This window comes from Somniosus microcephalus, chromosome 11 (genome assembly GCF_052327205.1).
Source record: "Somniosus microcephalus isolate GS21.2 chromosome 11, FLI_Smic_1.0, whole genome shotgun sequence".
Taxonomy (NCBI): domain Eukaryota; kingdom Metazoa; phylum Chordata; class Chondrichthyes; order Squaliformes; family Somniosidae; genus Somniosus; species Somniosus microcephalus.
The window spans coordinates 187,172,607-187,181,692 of record NC_140997.1 but is presented as its reverse complement, the minus strand read 5'-3'; positions in this window follow the sequence as shown (position 1 = coordinate 187,181,692).

Genomic DNA, 9,086 nt, shown 5'->3' with positions numbered 1-9,086 from the left:
CGTGGCCTTTTAAATAATCAATTCCAACCATATTTAAACACCAAAAGCTTTGTTACTGCGACAGGCCAGAGAAGTGAAATTCCGATCTTGTAACAAGAATCGCTTTTCACACTGCATATTAATTTTAACAAGTAGCTCTGGCAGAAGGTTCTTTTCCCCAACTACAGCAAAAAAAAAAAATTCCACTTGAAAAAAGACTTCCAGGTTGCTTTCGCAGTGAAACAGGCTCCTGCGCCTGCTTTCACTAACTGGAACATTTTTGTCTGTAGTTGCTGGGCAGTTGGTGGGCAATTAGCCCAACTATGTGCCATAATGAGTATTTCCCCGTTGGTGCGGATCATCTGTCAAGACGTACCTTGACAGATCTCAAGTTCTGGATTTAGCGCATGCCCGAACGTGCGATCAATTTCAAAGGCGGTATGATGGTGTACTCTCATACCCACTGCAAAATCGGCCCCAACAGTATTTTAAGTTTGCTTGGTCTCAAACATGAGGCACTGATTATCAGTTTTTATTATAATGAATCGGAGATTTGTTTTTCTGTGCACTGCTTGTCTCTCTTCTCTTAGGCAGTCCCTCGGAACCGAGGATGACTTGCTTCCACATTAAAAATGAGCTCGCAGGTGACTGATTAGTCCAATACGGGACCTACAGTCTCTGTCACAGGTGGGGCAGACGGTGGTTGAAGGGGCGGGTGGGTGGGGTGCTTGGGTTGATGTGCGCTCCTTGCGCTGCCTGCGCTTGGCTTCCGCTTGCTCCCGGCGAAGAGACTCGAGGTGTTCAGCGCCTTCCCGGATGTTTCTCCTCCACTTTGTGCGGTCTTGGGCCAGGGATTCCCAGGTGTTGATGGGGATGTTACACATTTTCAAGGAGGCTTTGCGGGTGTCCTTGAAACGTTTCCTCTGCCCACCTGGGGCTCTCTTGCCATGCCGGAGCTCCGAGTAGAGCGCTTGTTTTGGGAGTCTCGTATCGGGCATGCTTGTAGCGGGTGAATCGCTTTAACAATGCGCCCACTATAAGCGGTGGAGACTGTGCTTGCTGCTCCTGCATGGAATGTAAACATTTGCTACACATATATGGGTTGTAGGTACATAAGCACATAATGGGGCCTGGAATGCTTTATTGCTGGAGGTGTCGTCTTTTGGATGAGATATTAAACTAAATTAAACAATTAAATCTTCCTATTCAGGTGGACATAAGAACAGTAAGGAGTATTCTGGCCAAGCTTTACTGGCCATTTATCTCTTGATGTTTGTGGGACCTTTCCACACACGAATTTGCTTATAAAGAAAAGAATTTGCATTTAAATAAGGCCTTTCACCACCTCTGAACGTCCCAAAGTTCCTTACAGCCAATTAAGTACTTTTTTTTTTAGGTGTAGTCACTGTAATGTAGGCAGCCAATTTACACACAGCAAGCTCCCACAAACAGCAATGAGATAATGACCAGCTAATCTGTTTTTTAGTGATGATGGTTGAGGGAAATAATAAATATTGGCCTTACTCTTCTTCAAAATAGTGCATGGGATCTTACAAATCCACCTGAGAGGGCAGATGAGGCCTCAGTTTAATGTCTCATTCAAAAGATGGCACCACCGACAGTGCAGCACACCCTCAGCACTGCACTAGAGTCTCAGCCGAGATTTTGTGCTCAAGTCTCTGGAGTGGGACTTGAACCCACAACCTTCTGGCTCTTAGGTGAGAGTGCTACCCACTTTTTTTTTAATATACTTTATTGAACATTAAGAACATTTACAACATCGTGATCATTTCATTGTGTCATACAAATCAATTCCGCCACTCTGCACAGCCATTCCGCCACCACATTTAAACATCAAAACCTGAAGTTTAATTTGTCTCCTGTAACATATATTAATCGATTGTACTTTAAAAATTGACTGTAAAATACTATCTTTAAATTCCTTTCGAAATAAAACATCCACAGAGCCTTATAATGATCTTTTAGCTTATATTTAAAATACTCTTTTAGATTAATTCTCCTCCCCTTAAAAAACAGAGCATTCCTTCATTGCACAATCACGAATCTAGCCAAACTGAACATTAAGTGAATTGCCGCTCCGCTAGACTCGGGCAGACTCTCCTGCAATCCCCATCTCAAAATTGAGTCCCACGGGATTCTCATTCTCGCTCTTCGGTCCCCACCCAGCAAACTAACTTCACACAATTGTTGAACATAGTACTTAAAATCATTTAACTGTGAACATAACACCAGTAAATGGGACAGAGTCTCATCCCGTGTTGCATACACTGGGCAAGTTGACCCCTCCACTTGTCCAATCTTGCACAAGCCCATCATGGTAAAAATCCGGTTATGAGCCAATTTGAAATCCAGTTCAATCCACGCTGGACATTTAAAATTCACCCACACTCCCTTCCAAATCCTGTTGAAGTCCAGCTGTGGGTATGTACTCTGCCAAAACTCCTGACCCGTAGGTGTCTTGAATCTCCATTCTCTAAATACCTCATAGAAATCTCGAGTATTACAGCAGAAAGCTTGGAAAAGCAGGACGCATTTTACTTCCTTTGGAAATTTCCGCATTTATTTCTTCCATCCAAACCTGTGGCATTGCCCTCACAATCTTCTCATACATGATCCCTATTGCTTTTTCCTCTACCTCCTGATCCTCCTCCCACACCATGTCCCTCACTATCACTTCCGGCAACCAACCTGGAATTACCTCGTATAATACATACATATAATACACATATAATACCAGCTTTTATAAAAGCTTGATTAAATAAAACCTCTCCTTCGATGTTGACCCACTTGTTCAAAAATAAGGGCTGCTCTAAAAATTCCTCAGCCCCCTTGGGCATAAACTGCACACTTTTTAAAAATTGAGCCCAAGTCTCTACAGCCCCCTTATAAAACCTAGGGAGAAGTTTAATCGATTTCAAAAACATATTATTGTATCCCATATACAATATCCCCTGCCCTCCTACCCCACTTAGTTTTAAAACATGATCAAAACAACTCTTCCAAAAACTTGTATTTGACTTCTGAAGAAATCTCTTCACCCATTTGATTCTAAAGGATTTTTTCTTCAAATCAATATCTGGGAAATTGAGTCCTCCCTGATTTCTCCATCGAATGATGGTATTGTAAGCCACCAAGGCTGGTTTCCATTCCCATAAAAACCTCACACAAGCCTCTCGGATGGACTTTTCCGCCCACTCAGGAATATCCTCCACCGTCAATAAGTACCATAGCTTAGATAGCAGGAGAGCAGACACCACTGTCGCTCTTACTTGCACTTTCAACCACATTCTTTCCCATCTTCCCAAAATCTTTTTAATTTTCATAACCTTCGGTTCCCAATTTAATCGATCCACTTCATCCCTGTTTTTCTTGCACCCCATATGCACCCCCAGAACTTCCAAAACCTCCACCACCTTAAAGGGACTTTCCCCCAGCCATTCCCCCCTACCCCTTCCTGCAACCAGGCATTGGGACTTACTATAATTCACTCTGGCTCCTGAAGCTCTACAATATTCCTCCACTACATCCATAGCTTTCCTCACTGACTCCCCATTTCTCAATGTTAAGGTTGTGTCATCTGCATATTGGTGTATCACCGACACCAGCTTAGAACTGGGTACCACAATCCCAACTACACCTTGTTTCTTTCGCATCATGTAACCTAATGGTTCTGCTACCAATGTGTACAACAATGGGGACAGGGAACAACCCTGTCTCACTGATCTCTGTATCGGAAAATACTTGGATAAAAAACCATTACCTTGAACACAGCTAAATATGTTTGAATAAAAAATCCTTATCCACTGAATGAAATTTTCCCCGAAACCAAATGCTTCCAAAACCTTCAATAAAAACTCATGAGAGCTCCTATCAAAGGCTTTCTCTTGATCTATCTTTAATACATAAGCCTCCCTCCCACTCTCTTCCATGAGCTCTATCGCATCTCGGATTGAGACCACAGAGTTTGCGATGTCCCGGCCTATGACTCCATAGGACTGAGAGGGCAAAACTATCTGCGGCAACACCTCCTTCATACAATTTGCCATAACTCTGTAATCCACATTTAATAATGTGATGGGCCTCCAATTCTTCAGATCCCTTCTATCCCCTTTATTTTTATATGCTAAGCTTATGACACCTCTCCTCATAGATGGGGCCAGGCTTCCTGTAATGTTATCTTATATCGTAGTATTAAGAGGCTTACGAGTAGATATCGTTGAGTACTCTTTATTAGGTCTTGAGTCAGTGCCAGCTCGTGTAGTACTGCCGCACGGCCAAGATGGCTTCCTATTTATCGGACTGCTGTCAAGCAGCTGTCTTTACTACAGCTACCGTCAAGCAGCTGTCTTTACTACAGCTACAGTTATCTGTACATCTTTCCTCCTCAACGATGACATAAACAGTAAACACCATAACATAACATAACACATAGAACACATATTAACAACATATAAAAACAGTCAGTGTAACTACTATTAATTACTATTAACAACATGTAAAAACTGTCAGTGTAACTATACCTTGCAATAACTGCCGGTACATATAAACACTACCCACACCCAGAAGTCCATTAGCTGTTTACAGTCTTTCCCTTGTCTACAGGTCGAGTCTAATGACAGGCTTTCTGGTGCGCTGTGACCTGCGTAGCTGAGCGGGTATTTGCTGGGCCAACCCAGTTGTGTCCATTAAGTTCATGTCTGTACCACACGGATCCCTTGTCTCATTGTCACCCCTGTGTACTTCATCACTTTGTGGCATTGCCCTCGTCTCCTCGTCACTCTGTCGGATTTCCATCATCAGCTCATCCTCTCTGTCCTCCTGCGGCTGATAGCTCTTGGTGGTTTTCAGTAGGTGCCTCCTGTTTCTGCGATACACATTGCCATTTTCTGTCATGACACTGTATGACCTGGGGGCAACCTGTTGTAGAACGGTGGCTCTTTGCTTCCATGACCCAGGCCCTTCAATGCGAACTACATCCTTCTCCTGTAGAGGCTGTGCGGTCATGGAGCGTTTTTTGTTTCCGCTGAAGTTTCCGGGCCTTGTCTGCCCATACCTCATCTCTGTGATCAGGTGTGGCATGCCTGAGAAGTCGAGTACGGATTTTGCGACCCAGTAAGAGCTCAGCTGGAGACTTACCACTTTCCAGCGGGGCTGCCCTGTACGACATCATGGCCAGATATGGGTCAGTGTTGCTGTGTGCTGCTTTCTTTAATAGTCTTTTCACAATCTGCACCCCCTTCTCCGCTTTTCCATTGGCTTGAGGGTAGAGCGGGCTGGAGGTTACATGCTTAACCTCATACTCTGCAGCAAACGACTGAAACTCATGACAGGCATAGGGAGAGCCATTATCAGAGACAAGAATTAGAGGGATGCCCTGCCTGGAAAAGATTGACTTCAGGCGAGTTATCACAGCTCTTGATGTGGTGCTGGGTAGGAGAGCAATCTCAGGATAATTAGAGTAATAATCAATAACTAACAAATAGTCTTTTCCTTCGTAGTGAAAAATATCAGTTCCTACCTTTTCCCAAGGTTGTGATGGGAGCTCTGTGGTAATGAGGGGCTCTTTTGTTTGCTTGTAGTGATACTCCTGACATGTAGAACACTCACTGATCATCTGGTCAATATCAGAGTTCATGTTTGGCCAGTAGAGTGCCTCACGTGCTCTCCTTTTTGACTTTTCCACACCCAGGTGCCCTTCATGTATCCTGTTAAGCATTTCTCGTCGCATAGAGATGGGCACTACAATCCTGTCACACTTAAGCAGTAGTCCATTGACCACAGAAAGCTCAGACTGAATATGATGATATTGTTTACATGACCCTTTCTTCCAACCCTCTTGAAGATTTCTCATCACTTTCCTCAGAACAGGGTCCTTTGATGTCTCTGTGGCTATCTTTGATAGTTGTTCCTGTGAGGCAGGCAATGCTGCATAGACCATATCCACATGAAGGTCCACATCCTCTTCTGTTTCACTGTTTTGTGTGGCACGAGGCGCAGCCCTGGATAGTGTATCTGCAATTAACATTTGTGTCCCTGGCACATATGTGAGCTCAAAATCATAACATTGTAGTCTCATCATTAGGTGCTGTATCCGTGATGACATGTCACACAGATTCTTTTTTGCGATCCCTAGCAGTGGCTTATTGTCAGTTTCTAGGATAACCTTGGGAAGTCCATAGATGTAGGCATGAAATTTTTCACACCCAAATGCCAAGCCCAGGCACTCCTTCTCTATTTGCGCATACCGGCACTCCGTAGCCATCATGGAGTGTGACGCATATGCCACTGGTCGCCATTCTCCTTCATCTTCCTGTAGAAAGGCAGCCCCTAATCCATCCTTAGAGGCATCTGTGGACACTTTTGTCCTCTTTTCAGGGCAGAAGAACTTCAGTAGGGGTTCACTTGCTAGAATGTGTAGCAGCCCCTTCCATTCATTCTCATGTTCATGTCCCCATTGGAACTCAGTCTCTTGGTGCAGCAGTTTTCTCAAGTGAGCGGTTTTCACTGCCAGATTTGGAATGAATTTCCCCAGGTAATTAACCATGCCAAGGGCCCGCTGAACCCCTTTCTTGTTCTTCGGTTTTTCCATGTCATGTGTGGCCTTTACCTTTGACTTGTCTGGCTGAATCCCTTCTGCAGAAATTTTGTCCCCGAGGAATGTGATTTCATTGACGCTGAACTGACATTTGTCTTTATTTAGTTTGAGTCCATACTGCCGTATCCTCTGAAGTGTTTTTTCCAGTCTGGTGTCGTGCTCTCCCTGAGTGGAGCCCCATACTACCAGATCCTCCACGTACACCCACACACCATCCAGGCCCTCGATGATTTGCTCCATTGCTCTGTGGAAGATTTCTGGGGCGGAGCTAATGCCGAAGGGCAGGCGCTGGTAAGAGTATTGACCAAACGGGGTGTTAAAGGTGCACAGCTTAGTACTCTCTTCATCAAGTTTCAGCTGCCAGAATCCATGCGAGGCGTCCATCTTGGAGAAGAATTTTGCTCCTGTCATTTCGCTGACTATTTCCTCTCTCGTTGGGATTTGATAGTGCTCTCTTTTTATATTAGCGTTAAGGTCCTTGGGATCCATGCAGACACGCAATTTATCAGTCTTTTTTGAATTGACGCAAACCATGGAATTTACCCAGTCAGTCGGTTCCTCAGTCTTCTTTATGACACCTAGTCCCTCCATGCGGTCTAGCTCTTTCCGCAGTTTCTCACGGAGGGCCACCGGAACTCTCCTGGGTGCGTGAATCACAGGTTGTGCGTCATCTCTCAGTTTGATGGAGTAGGTAAAGGGCAGTGCTCCGAAACCCTGAAATACATCTGCGTACTTGTGTGTTATAGCATCATGCTTTATATTTGTACTGTCTTGGGGGGCACTCTGCACACAGTTCAGTTCATTAATAGTATAGACTCGTTTTACCAAGCCCAAATCCACACATGCCTTATCCCCCAGCAGTGACTCATGTCCTTCAGGCACTATAACAAACGTCAATGGGTGAATGCGATTTTTTACCTTAACATTCAGCCTACACGTTCCTTTTGTTTCAGTACTTTGTCCATTGTACGCCTTCAAAGCCACTGTCTTGTTCAGTATTTTTGGTTTCACTTTGAGATTCCGTGCATCGCTCCAGCTTATGAGGTTTGCCTTAGCACCTGTATCTAGCTTGAAGGGAACAATGGTGCCATTTACCAGCAAGGGGGCTATCCAAACTTCAGTCTTTAGTCCTATGGAATGTACTTCCTTTTCCATATCTTTACCCTATTTTAAGTCATTTTGCACCATTCCAACATACAAAGTCTCCGATTCTGTGTCTTCAGTCTCAATAGCATGCACTGTCTTTTTACCTTTGGTTTTCTCTTCCCAAAAGCACATTTTAGCAAAGTGATTCCTGCCTTTACATTTTGCGCAGTTCTTCCCATAAGCCAGACATTGTCTTGCCACGTGCCTATTGCCGCACTGTCTGCAATCGTATGGCGTCATAGTCCTGAACTCTGTGTGCCCTCTTGTGTCCCTTCTGTGTACTACATCCACTGGTAGGTTGTCCAGTCCCAGCGCTCTCACGCCCGTTGCTATAGTTCTCCCATTGAATTTTTGCGTGTGCATGGCTGAGAGTTCACTAGCATGACATATTTTTACTGCAGCATCCAAAGTTAAGTCATTGTCCCTAAGCATTCTCTCCCTCACCTTCTTGTCAAGTATTCCAAAAATGACCTGATCGCGTATCATCGATTCCTTCAAGTCTCCAAAGTTACATGTTTGTGCTTTTGTTTTTAAGTCCGTCAGAAAAACATCAAAGGATTCTCCTTGCTTTTGCCCGCGGGAGCGAAAAACAAATCTCTCGAACGTTTCATTCTTTTTAGGTGTGCAGTATTTATCGAACAAATCTATCACCTTGTCCAGATCATGTTTGTCACCTTCAGCTGCGAACGTAAATGTATTATACAGCTCAATTGCCTGTGAGCCAGCCACTGTTAGCAACAAAGCTACCTTACATGTTCCAGAGCTAGTTGTGGTGTCGATCGGTGTGAGGTAGAGAAGAAAGCGTTGTTTGAATTCGCGCCAATTTTCATCCAGATTTCCTTCAAGTTGCAGGTTAGTCAGTGGTTTTATCCCTTAAATTGTTGTGGTATGCCCGTATCATGCGTTCTATAAATCCTGGTACCATGTAATGTTATCTTATATCGTAGTATTAAGAGGCTTACGAGTAGATATCGTTGAGTACTCTTAATTAGGTCTTGAGTCAATGCCAGCTCGTGTAGTACTGCTGCATGGGCAAGATGGCTTCCTATTTATCCGACTGCTGTCAAGCAGCTGTCTTTACTACAGCTATTGTCAAGCAGCTGTCTTTACTACAGCTACAGTTATCTGTACCCTTCCCTCAATTTTAATTTCCTTAAAAACTTCTAAGAGCAATGGACTTAAAATCTCAAAAAATTCTTTATAAAATTCTGCACTTAGTCCATCGGACCCTGGGCTTTCCCCCCCCCTTCATTCCACTTATTGCTACTTTTATTTCCGCTAATCCTACTTCTTTGTCACACATGCTTCTCTCATCCTCCTTAAACCTTCTTCAATAAAAGCACTA